The following is a 14,831-nucleotide window of genomic DNA, read 5'->3' as shown; positions in this document are numbered from 1 at the left end:
TGCTTACAGGTCCGTGGCTACAGGCAAGTCACTGAACTTCTCCAGGACTTGTTTTCATTTGTAAAATGGGAATGATAACAGCATCTACCTTTAGAATATTGCAAAGATTAGACAAGTTAATTAAGGTGAAGTGCTCAGAATAGTGCCTGGCACATAGAAAAGCTCAGTAAGTTGTCAGTCATCATTAAAAGCATATCCAAGGTATTAAATGAATATGGGCAAGCAATCACAATAGCTAAAACTAAGCAACTGGGGCAAACATTGAGAGATTTTGAAAGTAGTATACTCAGGATTTGGTAAGCCTGTCTCATACTTACACCTGAATTGTAAAAACTGCTGAATAAAGGCACTATTCCTACTTAAAAGGCACTTGGTCCTAATATGCTGTTACTTAATTTATACATACACTGTGTCAAGTAGTATAGTTATTTTAAGACACATATTCTCTTCTGGGCTATACATCGTCTTCAAGACTGAGGTTGTGTCATTTATCTCTATCTCATTTATCTCTATACTTACACTCTACAACACCTACATATGTCTTTCCCATAGTAGGTGTGCAACAAACATTCTATGAATATACAAATGGTCAGGGTATTTTAGTTCTCCACAACCAGTGGACTTAAGTGGTTACAAAGCTCTGACAGGTAGAACAAGAGAAGAAAACCAAGTTTTCTCTTTATCAGAGTGATTAACTGTCATTTTCCTAGACTGAAAAAATCTAGGATAGGGAAAAACACCTGGGATCTATATTCCATGAACTGGAAGAATAACCCCACATCACTGATCAGAGCTTTGGATTTTCTGACATAATCTTATTTCACAAACTAGGTAGTCAACATTCCTAAATTTCTTTTTTTTAAGATTTTATTTTCAAGTAACCTCTACACCCAACATGGGGCCTGAACTCACAACCCCAAGATCAAGAGTCGCATACTCTATGGACTGAGCCAGCCAGGCACCCCTCCTAAATTAAGTTTAATAACCTCGTAAGTAATACTCAAATTATGTATATTCAATGTGAAGAGAATAAAAGCAATGAAAGTCCTCAAAGATCAAGACTTGTCGGCAACAGGAAAGGTACACAGCCATAAACTCAAATATTCTTTCCTGGTTGAAATTGCTCTGATATCCATGAAAATATTTCACCCTTAAAATTTTCATTTAAAGAATTATACACACACACACACACACACACACACACACACACACACAGGGAAAAAACTCTTATTACAACACCAAAAAAGCAAGATACCATTTCACACCAATTTGGAAGGCTTTTATAGAAATAACCAACAGAAGGGGTGCCTGGGTGGCTCAGCTGGTTGACTTAAAAAAAAAATTTTTTTTTTAATGTTTATTTTTGAGAGAGAGAGTGCAAGTGGGAGGGGGGCAGAGAGACACACAGAATTGGAAGCAGGCTCCAGGCTCTGAGCTGTCAGCACAGAGCCCGATGCAGGGCTTGAACTCATGAACTGCAAGATCATGACCTGAGCGAAGTCGGACACTCAACCAACTGAGCCACCCAGGTGCCCCTAAGCTAGTTGACTCTTGATACTGGCTCAGGTCATGATCTCATGGTTCCGAGTTCAGAGCCTGCTTGGGATTCTCTCTCTCTGCCCCTTCCCTGTGCATGCACGCTCTCTCTCTCAAAATAAATAAATAGGGGGCTCCTGGGTGGCTCAGTCGGTTAAGTGTGCGACTCTTGGTTTTGGCTCAGGTCATGACCTCACAGTTCCTGAGTTCCAGTACTGCGTCGATTTCTGTGCTCCTGCTTGAAATTCCCTGTCCCGCGCTCGCTCGCGCTCTCTCTCTGCCCCTCCCACATGTGCACTCTCTCTCAAATTAAATAAACTTCAAAAAATTCAAAATAAACATTTAAAAAAATTTTTTTAAAAGCAGAAAATAAAGTGTTGGTAAGGATGTTGGACTCCTTGTGCATTGCTGGTGGGAATGTAAATGGTACAGTCACTGCAGAAAATAGTTATGATGGTTCCTTGAAAAATTACATGATCCACCAATTCCAACTCTGGGTATATACCCCCAAAGATTTGAAAGCAAGGACTCAAACAAATATCTGCACACCCGTGTTCACAGCAGCATTATACACAACAGCCCAAAGGTAGAAATAGCCCAAGTATCCACTGACAGATAAAAAGATAAAATGTGATATATACATAAAATGGGATATATATTTAGCCTTAAAAAGGAATGAAATTCTGACACACACTACAAGATACGGATGAACCTCGAAAACATCATCCAAGCAAAATGAGCCAGACACGATAGGACAAATATTGTATGACTCCACTTACATGAGGTACCTAAAGCAGTAGAATGTATAGAGACAAAGCAGAATGGTTGTAAGGAGCTGGTCAGGGGAGGGATAATAGCGAGTTATTTTTTCATAGGTATGGGAATTTCAGTACGGGAAGCTGAAAAAGTCTGGAGATGGATAGTGGTAATGGTTGCATGACAACGAGAATGTACTTAATGACACTGAACTGTGTACTTAAAAATGCTTAAAATGGTGAATTTATGTATATTTGACCACAAACTATGTGGCAAATTCACCATTATCTTTTAAAAGAATGTCTAACATTTACTGAATAATTACTATCTGCACAGTACAGAAAAGGTAAGTAAAAGATCTTACAACTACCAGTAAATGGTGGAGTAGAAATGTGAACCCAGGACTTTGACTGTGGAGCTATACTTTTAATCATTACCATGTCCAAAAGTTATTCTAGTTTAACCAAAGAAAGCAAGCTTTGAAGTAATTAAGTGAAAAATCTCCACTAAGAGTAGTAGCAATACTAGACTGTGTTCTCATATCCAGACACCTGAATTCAATTTATGCACAACACGGAGAATGGTTGGTTCAGGGATGGGGGGTTGGGGAAGGGGGACACAACACCAAAGGTTTTCAGAATAACAAGCAAAAGCTAACGGGGCCCAGTCTAGACAGCACACTGATATGCACTAAGCAGCTCCAGTAACAACAGAATTGAAACACCCACGTCCAAAGGCTTCTTCAGTTAATCTATATAGCTATAAAACAATGACTAAAACATTTCACCATTCTCCTACAATAATTTTTTGAACCATAACAGTACCCCTTATACAGTCCTTTTCACACCCTCAACCCAACTGAATCCAGAAGATGGCAGAATCAAAGGAACTACAGACACCTTAAAATTTTATTTTTTAATGTTTATTTTTGAGAGAGAGCGAGCGAGTGAGCATGAGCAGGGGAGGGGCAGAGAGAGAGGGAGACAGAATCCGAAGCAGGCTCCAGGCTCTGAGCTGTCAGCACAGAACCAGATGCAGGCTTGAACTCACGAGCCGAGAGATCATGACCTGAGCCGCAGTCGGACACTTAACCGACTGAGCCCCCCAGGGACCCTTAAAATCTTATTTTAAGTTTATTTATTTACCTTGACAGAGAGGGAGAGAGAGAAGGGGGGGGGGGGGGGAAGAGAAGAGAAAATCCCAAGCAGGTTCCACACTGACAGCGTGGAGCCTGGATGCAGGGCTCGAACTCACAAACCATGAGATCATGACCTGAGCCAAAATCAAGAGCGGAAACTTAACCAACTGCGCCATCCAGGCCCCTAACGTTTTATTAAAAAAAAATTTTTTTAATGTTCATTTTTTGAGACAGAGCATGAGGGCGCACATGAGCAGGGGAGGGGCAGAGAGAGAGGGAGGCACAGAATTGGAGCTGTCAGCAGAGCCTGACGTGGGGCTCCAACTCACAAAACATGAGATCATAACCTGAGCAGAAGTCAGATGCTTAACCAACTGAGCTACCCAGGCGCCCCTAACATTTTATTTTTGATACAATTTTATCAAATTGTATTTTATTCCCTCCTGTGAACGTCATCGTATTCGGCCAGCCAGAATACCAGGTTTCATCTGGAAATGAAAACTGCCCAGATTCTAACCTTGGTTATACACTTCTGTGACATCCACCACTCTGTATATGACAGAACTGGGAGCCAACAATTTAATACCAGATAGATATCAAAGCCTTGATATCTTGATGCAATAGTCACGCAACAATCAACTCATAACTACTCATGAACTGTAGTAACTCATTATACTTCAAATAAATTTTTACATCCCTATTTAGGCTAGAAAGGTCTTATTCCCTTGAATCCTCAAGATTTTTCAAAGATGCACTTGTTATTTTTAAGATGTTTCTGTCCACTGCAAAACACAGCTGTAAAAAATCTTTTTCCAGGGGTGCCTGGGTGGCTCAGTCGGTTGAGTATCCAACTTGGGCTCAAGTCATGATCTCACAGTTCTTGAATTCGAGCCCCACATTGGGCTCTGTGCTGACAGCTCAGAGCCCAGAGCCTGCTTCAGATTCTGTCTCTCCCTCTCTCTCTGCCCCAACCCCGCTTGTAGTCTGCCCTCTCTCTCTCTCAAAAATAAATAACCATTAAAAAAAAAAAAAAAAAAAAAAAACCCTTTTCCAGTCACCCATATTCCTTGAAACCTTTCAGTCAATACTGATGCACTATACAGAATTTAGATGGGAAATAGCATGCTAAGCAGAAAGTGAAGAGTTAAAAATGAAGGCTAATGAAAACTTCGTATTGAGTCTTAGTATAATCAGAAACCATTATTCTAGTTCCTATTTGTTTGGCACAAAATACCTGGATTTAAAATACTCTAAAAAACCAAAACTTCAGGGCCACATGGGTGGCTCGGTTGGTTAAGTGTCCCACTCTTGGTTTCGCTCAAGTCATGATCTCAAGGTTCATGGGATCAAGCCCTGAATCAGGCTCTGTGATGACAGTGCAGAGCCTGCTTGGGATTCTCTCTCCCTCCCTCCCTCTCTCTCTCCCCACTCTGGCCCTCCCCTGCTTGCTCTCTCTCAAAATAAAGAAACTTTTTTTTTTCTTTTTTTTTTTTAATTTTTTTTTTTTCAACGTTTATTTTTGGGACAGAGAGAGACAGAGCATGAACGGGGGAGGGGCAGAGAGAGAGGGAGACACAGAATCGGAAACAGGCTCCAGGCTCCGAGCCATCAGCCCAGAGCCTGACGTGGGGCTCGAACTCACGGACCGGGAGATCGTGACCTGGTTGAAGTCGGACGCTTAACCGACTGCGCCACCCAGGCGCCCCTCAAAATAAAGAAACTTTAAAAAAGTTTTGTTTTTTTTTTTTTAAACCAAGCCTTTCAAATATATAAAGCACTCAGCTAAGGAACAGAGCATTTTTTATTACTTGGAAATAAAACAAACAAAACAGCATCAGAGAAACATACTAATTTACTAATGGACACTTACAAGCCAAAATCTAGTATATGTCAAGAGTGTCAGGACACTCACATCAAATTTTCATAGAATCTAATACACAGTCTTCTAGCCAACCTGTCCAGGGCACTAAGGAATTCACAAGATCAACTGTTTCCATCTTTCTGATAGCAATGCATCAGCCTAGCCATATAAAATATGTTAAAGAACGATTAGAAAACAGCTCCTCCATCCAACTAATGTTATCCTACAGGGGAAACATTTTCAATACTTTTCACTGGCAGCTCAAAGTAGGAGATAAAAGTTTGAAATTCAGGAGTCCGCACCATTCAGGTAACCTTTATGCCTTTAAACGATGTAAGGACAAATTTCTCGGTTTTGTTTTAATTTCAAGACAAACATATCACCTTCAAAGGACTGAAAAACCAAAGGTTTTACTCTTTCTGTCCTCTGATCCCCAGGTCGGTCTGCATGCCTCACAGGAGAGAAAGACAGATGGGCTTTGCAGATTCCTTAGTATGACAGCGACGTCTTCACAGAAAGGAAGGGCTTCTTGCTCTTGGCTCACAGGTTTCTGTTCACTTACAAGACTGCAACCTTCCTCTCCTGCGTCTAGCACATGAGATCGAAGGTGGTGGGGGCAGCATCCCCCTGCGAGTTCACTGAAAGTGAGGCCAAGCTGGATGAATGGTGCCACTCGCCTTGGAGGACTCATGGGGGTGGGGGGGTGGGGGGAATGGCAGCCTCCATACCAGTGAAATTTCTAAAAAATATCTAGCTTAATGTCACCATTCTAATTCTCTGGAAAACCAGCACACAAAAGCAATCAATTCCCTCATTCCAGAGTGACAACCCTTAGAAAACTTTCACCTCAAAGAGGAAAGCAGAATGGCAAAGCACAGTACTCTCCAAGCACTGAGATCACTAATACCTTAAGAAGCTCTTTCATGGTCAAGGAGTCGTGAGAGCCTTTGCATACTTTAGCCATTCTTTTACCACTCCCGACGTACAACGTGTATTTAGACACGCAAGGCTCTGAGAAGTCATGCTGGGAGGAAATGTGCCTTAACTTAACGTAACCCCAAATTTTTCAAAACACTGTATGACCACAGAACTTTTTTCACATAAGACCGATAGATGCTATTCTATTTTTTGTTTTGTTTTTGCTTTTGCTTTTGTTTTTAGAGCAAAAGAAAACTCTGTGAGAAATGTTAGGAGAATGGTAAGATCACAACTTTCGGGGTCAGGCAGAGTTGTCCAAATACGGATTCCAGCAAAATGACAACATCTCTGGAAACTGGGTTTTCTCATCTATAAAATGGTTACAATATCTCCCTCACAGAGTTACCATCTGAATTAAAATAGTACAAAGCCTGTACACAAAGAAAGTGCTTGAAAAAAGAGCTTACATTTAAAAAATTCTTTTAAATTCTAAAAGTTGCAAAAATCCAACCCAAAAAAATCTGAGAAAAAAATTACAGAATCCATGACTGAGACACTCCTTGAGCGGTATAAACTTCCCAGGATTTTGCGACCTTTTCTGTTCACTGGGATACTGGGGCAGATTTAAATCTGTCACATTTAAGACGAGAAACAGGAGTACGCCACACCTACAGATGAAAACAGCTGCGAACAGAACTCCTGTCGTAGAAGGGTCTTTCCGTCTTCAGTGATAAAAAGAATATGAACGAGAAAAAGGAGTTATGAGGAGAGCACATAACCAGTAAAAAGTGTGCAGTGTCTCACAGCTTATTAAGCACCTTTATGTATGGTCTCATCTGACAGAAATCTCTGGATTTCTGGGGTGTACAGCAGCTCTCCGATCCCCATTTCTGAGGTGAGGAAACTATGGCCTGAAGGTTACAAATGACCAAACCAAGGTCACACAGACGATAACTAGCAGAGCCAGGACTCCCAACTCTGTCCTTCTGCCCCAGAATATAACAAAAGGGATACCTTCTAAATGTATGCGGCATTTTCTCATATTCCTATTTTTAGAATCTTTTAGGTGACGGGCGCCGTGCTAGGCACTGGAGACACAACAGTAGAAAGACGTGGTGTTTTTGAGGCTGTTTACAGACCACGGAGGGGAGACAAGCAATATTTATAGAGTGAGATCAAAGAAGAAAGCGTATCTAAGTCTCTCTGGGAAAGTCAGGGAAGGCTTCCCACAAAGTAGCATTTGAGGTGGGACCTGGAAGCTGATCTAGGAACCAGAAGAACTGTATCTGCTCACGTACAAACCGTAAGGGAGAGATGCAAGGCTGGACAGAACGGCAAGGGCCAAGATTCCAGGGCCCGAATACTATGAAAGGTTTAAATTGCACCTTTACACAAGTGGAAACTATTGAATACTTTCGAGAAAGACCAAGAGAATAATCAGATCTCTGTGTTAAGCCATTCTGAATACAATATGATTGAGAGTTTAAAAGGGAACAAAACTAAAAGCAAAGAGATCATGGCGATCTTCCAAATGAGAGTTGTAGGCCCAAAGTAGACCAGCAATGGAAATAGAGAAAGAGATACTGATTCAGAAATATTTAGAAAATAATGAGTAAGAGAGAACTGGACAACCCATTGCTGGCTTAGGTGACACAGAAGGGGAGCCGACAATGAACACGCCGGGTGTGAGGTACGGATGGAAATCAGAGGCAGAGGAGCCTAGCACAGAGTAGAACACCAGAAACAAGAGGCTAGACTTTAAGAGAGATGCGATAATGTATATGAACACATGAAGGTTTTTTTTGAATAATCAAGTGTTATTTATCATTTCAATGGGAAGGCAGTAATTTTATCATTATTTGTATGATGCTTCGAAGTTCACACTTTAAAATCCCATATTATGCTAATCACATTTCGTACGTTTGTTATAAACAACTGTGAGATTAGGAAAACAGTTATGAGTCTCATTTGATCAACAAATATTTATTAACTATGTATCAAGCACTGTATTAGGCATTAAAATACCAAAATAAATCCATGCTTTCATGGACCTTGTATCATAGGAAGGGAAACAGTAAGCAATAAATGTAAAAAAAAAAAAAAAAAAAAAAAAAAAAAAAAAAAAAAAAAGAAAGGGGTGGGTGGGGCACCTGGCCCTGGCTTGCTCAGTCAGAGGGAGCATGTGACTCTTGATCTCAGGGTCGTGAGTTTGAGCCCCACTTTGCTATAGAAATCACTTAAATAAACTTTTTAAAAAAGCAATAAATGTAACAAATGCGTTATAAAGTTATAAGTGCTATAAAGAACAAAAATAGAGGGGTGCCTAGGTGGCTCAGTTGGTTAAGCATCCGACTTCGGCTCAGGTCATGATCTCACAGTTCATGAGTTCGAGCCCTGCGTCGGGCTCTGTGCTGACAGCTCAGAGCCTGGAGCCTGCTTCAGATTCTATGTCTCCCTCTCTCCCTGCCCCACCCCAGCTCATGTTCTGTCTCTCTCAAAAATAAATAAATATTAAAAGTTTTTGTAAAAAATAAAAAACAAAAATAGAGCATGGAAGAATTAGGGGTGAGGGGTGGTGAAGGTGCAATTTTAAGAGGTAGGATAAGACCTCACTGAAAAGGTGACATATTTAAACATAAACTTAAAGTTGAGGAAATTAGTCATTTGTATTATCTCTGTAGGAAAAACTATTTCCCACTGGCAGGAAGAGCTAGTGCCAAAATCCTAAGATACAGAATGTAACTAATGTATTTAAGTAACAAGTCAAGGCAGCTGGAACTGAGTAAGCAACAGGGAGAGGGACAGGTCAGCAGAGAAGGGGCAGGGAACCGCAGATCATTTAAGATCTTGATGGCCACTGTAAGGACAGACTTTTACTGAGGAATACGAGAATTTAAAAATTAGGAGCCTTGTAAGAGCAGGTGAGATGGGGGAAAAAATTAGAAGCATTCTTCAAGGTCACGTAGCTAACAAATGTTAAAACTAGGATTTGACCCAGGATTTCTAGATTCTCTATACCAGTGTTCTACTAGGCCCACCTGCCAGTTACTAGTCCCACAACCTTCCTCCCAGGAAGTCTGAATTTAAATACTCTCAAAAAGCTACTTCGGAAATAACTTCTAGGTAAGAAATGCACAAACTCTCCAGTTAACATTTCTAATCCCTCACAACTATAACGGGTACTTATTAATCCTCATGTCTAATCTAAATCCTACTGACATTCCAGCCTACATCTGGGGAGATTACAAATTCCACCTTCCCCCAAAATGAGACAACATCAAGAAACTTTTCATCAAGAGGTTTAAAGCACGACTTTCAGATTCAAGTAATGATAACTTGAATTATTTTCAAAATGTGTATGTTTTTATATTACCTGTGAAAATCAAGGAGAAAATGGCTCAGGAATGTGGAAGTGTTGTCATTTTTTGTCAATAGTTTACTGGTTAGTAACAATTAAATTCACGTGTTGTCAAAGCTGCTTCTGCAATTACTAGAGCTCTTTGAGGTCTGGAATTTGACCAGTCTCACACCTCAAAAGTAACAAAATATGTGTTCTTATTCACCTGTTGCTTTTGGTACAATAACCCAAAACTCTTGATAGCTTCTTGCCAGTTAATGGCAACGTTAAGACAAAGATGAAAGGATTTGAGGGAGACACCAGCTAAGAAGTGTAAAAGATGGGCTAAGCTCTTTGACCACCCTGGGTCACTGCTCTCCAACTGAATGAACTCAAAAAACTACACAGGAATATTTCATACATCCGCAAGAGAGTAAAAGATGCAACATGAAAAGGAGGCATTTCAAATCAGATCTATCCTCCAATGCTTTCATCATTACCACCTGAATACAGGGGTCTCTGCTCTATGGACTCTGGAGCCACCAAGATCTGCAGAAAGTATCGCAGAAATAGAATACTGAGGATAAACTAAACAGCACAGCTAAGAGAAGCTCTCCCCCCAAAAGCCAGCCCTTTTCAACAAAAACTGAACTTCCTCATGCATCTTTTCCCAAGCTTAGCCAATGCAGGCGAACTGCAACTTTGTGTGGCATTGTCTGATAGGTTGGATTTTTCCTGAGCAAGAGGTGGACAGCTTTACGCCAGGGCTAGATTTATAGTCAATCTGGGTGTGTCTTTTTTTTTTTTTTTTTTTCTTCTTCCCTCCCCTCCAAACTGCTTCAGAAAATGCCTGACTACCGGACCTTGATGTGTTATGATGCCGTTCAATACTGCAAACGGTCTGGGAAAGAAAATTCCTTCGTCCGAGTTATGGCCCAAACCTTACACTTTCTCTAGCAGTTGTGTTAATCAATCAAAGTTGGCTTGGCTTTTCTCAATGAGCCCAGCAACACGAGCATTCTGAGTGCAGAGGGCTGCTTGTCAGCATGCTTGTCCCAGTGGGTTGGCTAACATGGAATATACTCCAAAGTCCCGAAACAACTGCTGCTCCCCTACACGCGCACCTCCAGCCTGGTGGGTGGGGAAGGTGAGGAAGGAGGGAACGGTAAACTGAAACAAGAGGCCTGGTTTACATACAACACACTCCTTAAAGCCAGGATGAATCCGGAGGACCCAGCCTAAGATCAGGAGGACAATACTACTGACACACTGACCCCACCCCACATGCTGCAGGTCTGTAACCAAATTCCAACCAACCTGAAGGTCTGACCAGGCCCAACCGGCGGGGAGGAAGGGTGTAGCGGGTTAGAAACATCTGTCCAAAAAACCAAAAAAACAAAAAACCAACCACCACCATTAAAGAAAGGAAGAATGGGAAAAAGGAAAGGAGGAAGGGGAAAGGGGGTGAGACAAGCAGCACTTCAATGAACTCTGGGACTATGAAGTTCAGAGAAAATCTTCACTTCTTCCCTCCCCAACCCCGTGGCCTGATTTATGCTAACACAGCAGTGAAAGTCACCGCCAGAACGCAGATGTAAAGGGCTGATGAGGGAACCTGGTCAACACCGACCCTAAACAAGGGTGTGAAGGCAGCCTCTATTCAGACCCTTTGCGAGCCGCCTCTAAACAGGAAGTTAACAGCCGTCACACCGTCAGGGGAGGCAGACCACAGTGTGGTAAAGACGGATGCTGCTGCCAGCTACGGGTCCCTGTCACTTCAGGGACATGTGGTCAAGCAAGGAATAAACAGGACAGAAGTCCAGGGGCCTCACCGCTTCTCAAACTGGGTCACTCAGCCTGCAGGTCTGGGTTCTGATTCCTACTGGTCAACAGCCGTCTGCTGCGCTCCTCACCACGCTGACTACCTCGGCCGCTAGGCTAGAACCCTCGCTCCTCTACAAACGGAAGACAGCGCTACCGCGTCGGTACTCGGGCAACCTACCCGCTCAGGACGCCCAAGGAAAGAGGACGCTGGGCCCAGCCCATCCCCAAGCGGTGACTAGGTGTCGGTCACCAAAGGAGCGGCACAGACGGGGGGGCCCTCCTTGCACACGTACCGGAGCCCTCCACAGCACCACCTGCAGCAGCCCCAGAGGCAGCCTCCTTCACCCGGCGCGGCGCGCACGGGAATGGTACTCCAGAACGGTACTCTATCCGCGGGGCTCCGGCACCAAGCACGTGAAGGAGACTTCCAGGAAGCGTGCAGGTCAGGGCAGCACAGAGAAAGCAGCGGAGTCAGCACTCAACACCCCAACAGGTTAGCCTCCAACACACAGACACCACTGCTGCTGCCAGAAAACAATGGGACATCAGTGGACGGGGAGGAGGACTGCGAAGAAGCACCGGCGGAAGGGAAGAATTCACTTTGTATCACACGCACGCACTGTCTACCCAAAACTAAATTCTTAGAGATAAAAATGTTTCAGACACTCAAAAGCACCAGCTCTTCCCCGCGGATCTGTGCACACCGCTTTGCCCCAGCTGCTGCTACCCAGAGCTCGCGCTGCAGTGTGGCCTCCCCTTCGCCGAAACATAGTAAGCGTCCCCCGGCTCGCCCACGCGCACACAAAAGCCCTCCGCACCACCACGCATCGGAAACGAGAAAACTCCCGGTTCTCCGGATGACAGCAGCAAAAAAAAAAAGGCTGAGAGCTGGCTCGGCGAACACGCACATGCCACCCACCCGCCATCAGGGCCTCTGTCCCCACCGCGGCGCCAGCCCTGGGCGCTAACACCTTGTGTCTGGAAAGAGTGCGAAGAGGCGAGCAAGCCTTCACGGAGGGGAAGGCTGTCCCGGGCTGGCGCAGGGCGCCCACAGCGGGGCTCGCTCCTCGGGGCAGCCGCGGGCGGGGCGGCAGAAAGGACGCTAGGTCCCGGAGTGGCTAGGGGAGGGCCGGTCCCAGTCCCGACGACCCCCAGGCGCCGAGCTGGGATGCACGCGCAGGGCGTCCCGGGAGCCCCGCGGGGTCAGGGGCAGCTGAGTCGCTACTCAGCTCAGAAGAGAAGCGCCCACACGGGCGGGGACAATTCCCTTCCCCGGCGGGAGGGCGACGGAATAAAGGGGCCAGGTTCCGCGCTGCCGAGCCCTTCACCTACATAAAGAAAAACCCTCGCGCCGCCCGCACCCTGCGGACCCCCCGGGGGCCCCGGCGGCCAGGAGACCCGGCCCTGCGCGCGGGGAGCGGCCCCCACGCCCCGAGGGCGCCCCCGGGGGCGGAGAGGGTGGGGGGGGGGCGCTAGAGAGGAGCGGAGGGGACGCATGGCGGGCGGGAGGCCGGGAGTGGAAGCGGGGATGGCGGGGGAAACGGGGCGCGCGGGAGGGGAGAGAGAGTAAAAGCAGAAGGAACGGAGGGACGCGAGGCGGGGGCGCGCGAGGCCGAAGGGAACGGCCGGGGCGCGCGCGCGCGGGCGGGGGAGGGGACGAGGTGAGGGGAGCGCGAGGCGGGGGCGCGCGGGGCCGGGCGGGGGAGGGGGACGCGAGGCGGGGGCGCGCGGGCGGGCGTCGGCTCGCGGGCGCTTCCCCTCCCCCGCCCTCCACCTTTCCCTTCCCCCACCTCCGCCGCCGCCGCCGCCGCCGCCGCCGCCGCCTCCTCCTCCTCCTCCTCCTCCTCCCGGCTCCCTGCCGTCCTCGCTGCTCACCGCCCCCGGGCGGGCGGGCGGCCAGGCGGGCCTAGGCCAAAGCTCCTCACCTGGCGGTGGCGGTGTAACTCCCGGCGAGCTCGCCTCCTCAGGCGGCGGCGGAGGCGTCGAAAAAGGGAGGCGACGGCACAGCGGGTTCCGGGCCCCGCCGACGGGACCGGGGGCGGGGGCGGGGGAGGGGGGCGGGCCGGCCCGGGGCGGGCGGGCGGAGCAGACACTGCGGTACAGACGGGGGCAGCGGCGGCGGCGGCGGCGGCGGCGGCTGCACCGGCGGCGGCACCACACAAACAAGGACGCTGATTGGGCAGCTGCCAAGCGCCTCGGCTCCGCCTTCCCCACACGCCACGACGCCCATTGGGCGACCTAAGCCGGCCTCCCCGCCCTCTTCTTCTCGGCCACACCAATAGGAGACGGGATGCTGGGACTACACCCCACCCTTGAGGAGTGAGTGGCTGGAGAAGTGATGACTGGCGTACGTAGTACCCAATCCTAAACGGAGGAGGGGGATGGTCTAGCGGGGGCGCGTTAATGGGTACCTCGGCCAGTCCCAGACACATCCGGGTCTTCAGCAGCCCATTAAGTGTCGGGGGTCAAAAAATCGCTTCAGGCTGCAACTTTACCTCAGAGACGTTTTGGTCCCCAGGCAGCCGCCGTACCGCAGTCTCCCCAAACCGGGATTCCCCTTCGGCCCGCTCTCATTCTTCCGACTCCAAAGATGGAGGCCGGCGAGCGGGCACCAGACTCCGCGGTGGGTGGTGGTTCATCGCGACAGAATCCCGGAATTTGACGGGGGCAGTAGCCGTGGGCGCTCCGGCCTGGCTGTGCGCGCGGGGCGTGGCCTGCCCGCGTCCGGCCCAGGCCTCGAGCCTCCCGGGGCCGGCGGTGCCCGGCGCGGGGCGGCCCGGCGTGCGGGGGGCCTCGGGGCGAGGGGCGGGCGGGGCTCGCGGCGCGAGGAGCTGCGTCCGCTGGGTCGCGCCTGGGCCCGGCGCCTCGAGCCGGCCTCCCTGCCTGCAGCCCAACTGTCGGAGTGGTTCTCGAACTCCTCGAGGACCCGGGATCCAGTGACCGGAGTCAGGGTGCCGGGGAGCCGCTGGCGAGCGCTGCGCTACGGGCTCATCACCTACTCTTGTGGGCCTTCCGCGGACTGATTCATTGATTGCTCCTAACTCTCCAGGGAGATAGTGTTGTCTCCAGTGTACAGGCGGGGACATAACGTGCCCAAAGTCACCCGTGCTAAGTGGCAGGGCTGAAGCCCGAACCCACGTCCATCAGGGTCGGGCTCAGAGAGGTTGAGTTACTTGCAAAGGTCGGACATTTAATTACGGAGGAGGCAGTGGTTTGAAACCAGGGGTAACTGGCTCCAGAAGCACTAGAATGTCCTTTTCGAATCCTTTCTTGCTACTTTTTTTTAATGTTTATTTTTTAGAGGGGGCGGGGGGAGGCACAGAAACTGAAGCAGGCTCCAGGCTCTGGGGCTGGAACCCAGGAACCGTGAAAGTCATGACCCGAGCTGAAGTCAGACGCTTAACCGACCTAGCCACCCAGGAGCCCCTCAAATCCTATAGAAATCAAGGCAAAGGAAACTG

The 14,831-nt window shown here is 47.6% G+C and overlaps 1 protein-coding gene across 2 annotated transcripts in view; it reads right to left on the bottom strand.

The window, feature by feature from the left end:
• Positions 1 to 13,531, bottom strand: part of GATAD2B (GATA zinc finger domain containing 2B) — an 89,594-nt gene extending 76,063 nt beyond the window's left edge. The window contains exon 1 of one of the 2 annotated variants that reach the window (XM_047840067.1): positions 13,296 to 13,531. The gene's annotated coding sequence lies outside the window, so the exon portion shown is untranslated. Of the gene's footprint in view, positions 1 to 11,663; positions 12,326 to 13,295 lie in introns of those variants that run through there. The other variant, XM_047840068.1, reaches the window with a different exon arrangement.
• Between the last annotated feature and the right edge of the window lie 1,300 nt (positions 13,532 to 14,831).

This window comes from Prionailurus viverrinus, chromosome F1 (assembly GCF_022837055.1).
Source record: "Prionailurus viverrinus isolate Anna chromosome F1, UM_Priviv_1.0, whole genome shotgun sequence".
NCBI lineage: Eukaryota > Metazoa > Chordata > Mammalia > Carnivora > Felidae > Prionailurus > Prionailurus viverrinus.
Note: the sequence above shows the minus strand (reverse complement) of the source record. Positions and strands in the feature narration are given on the sequence as shown.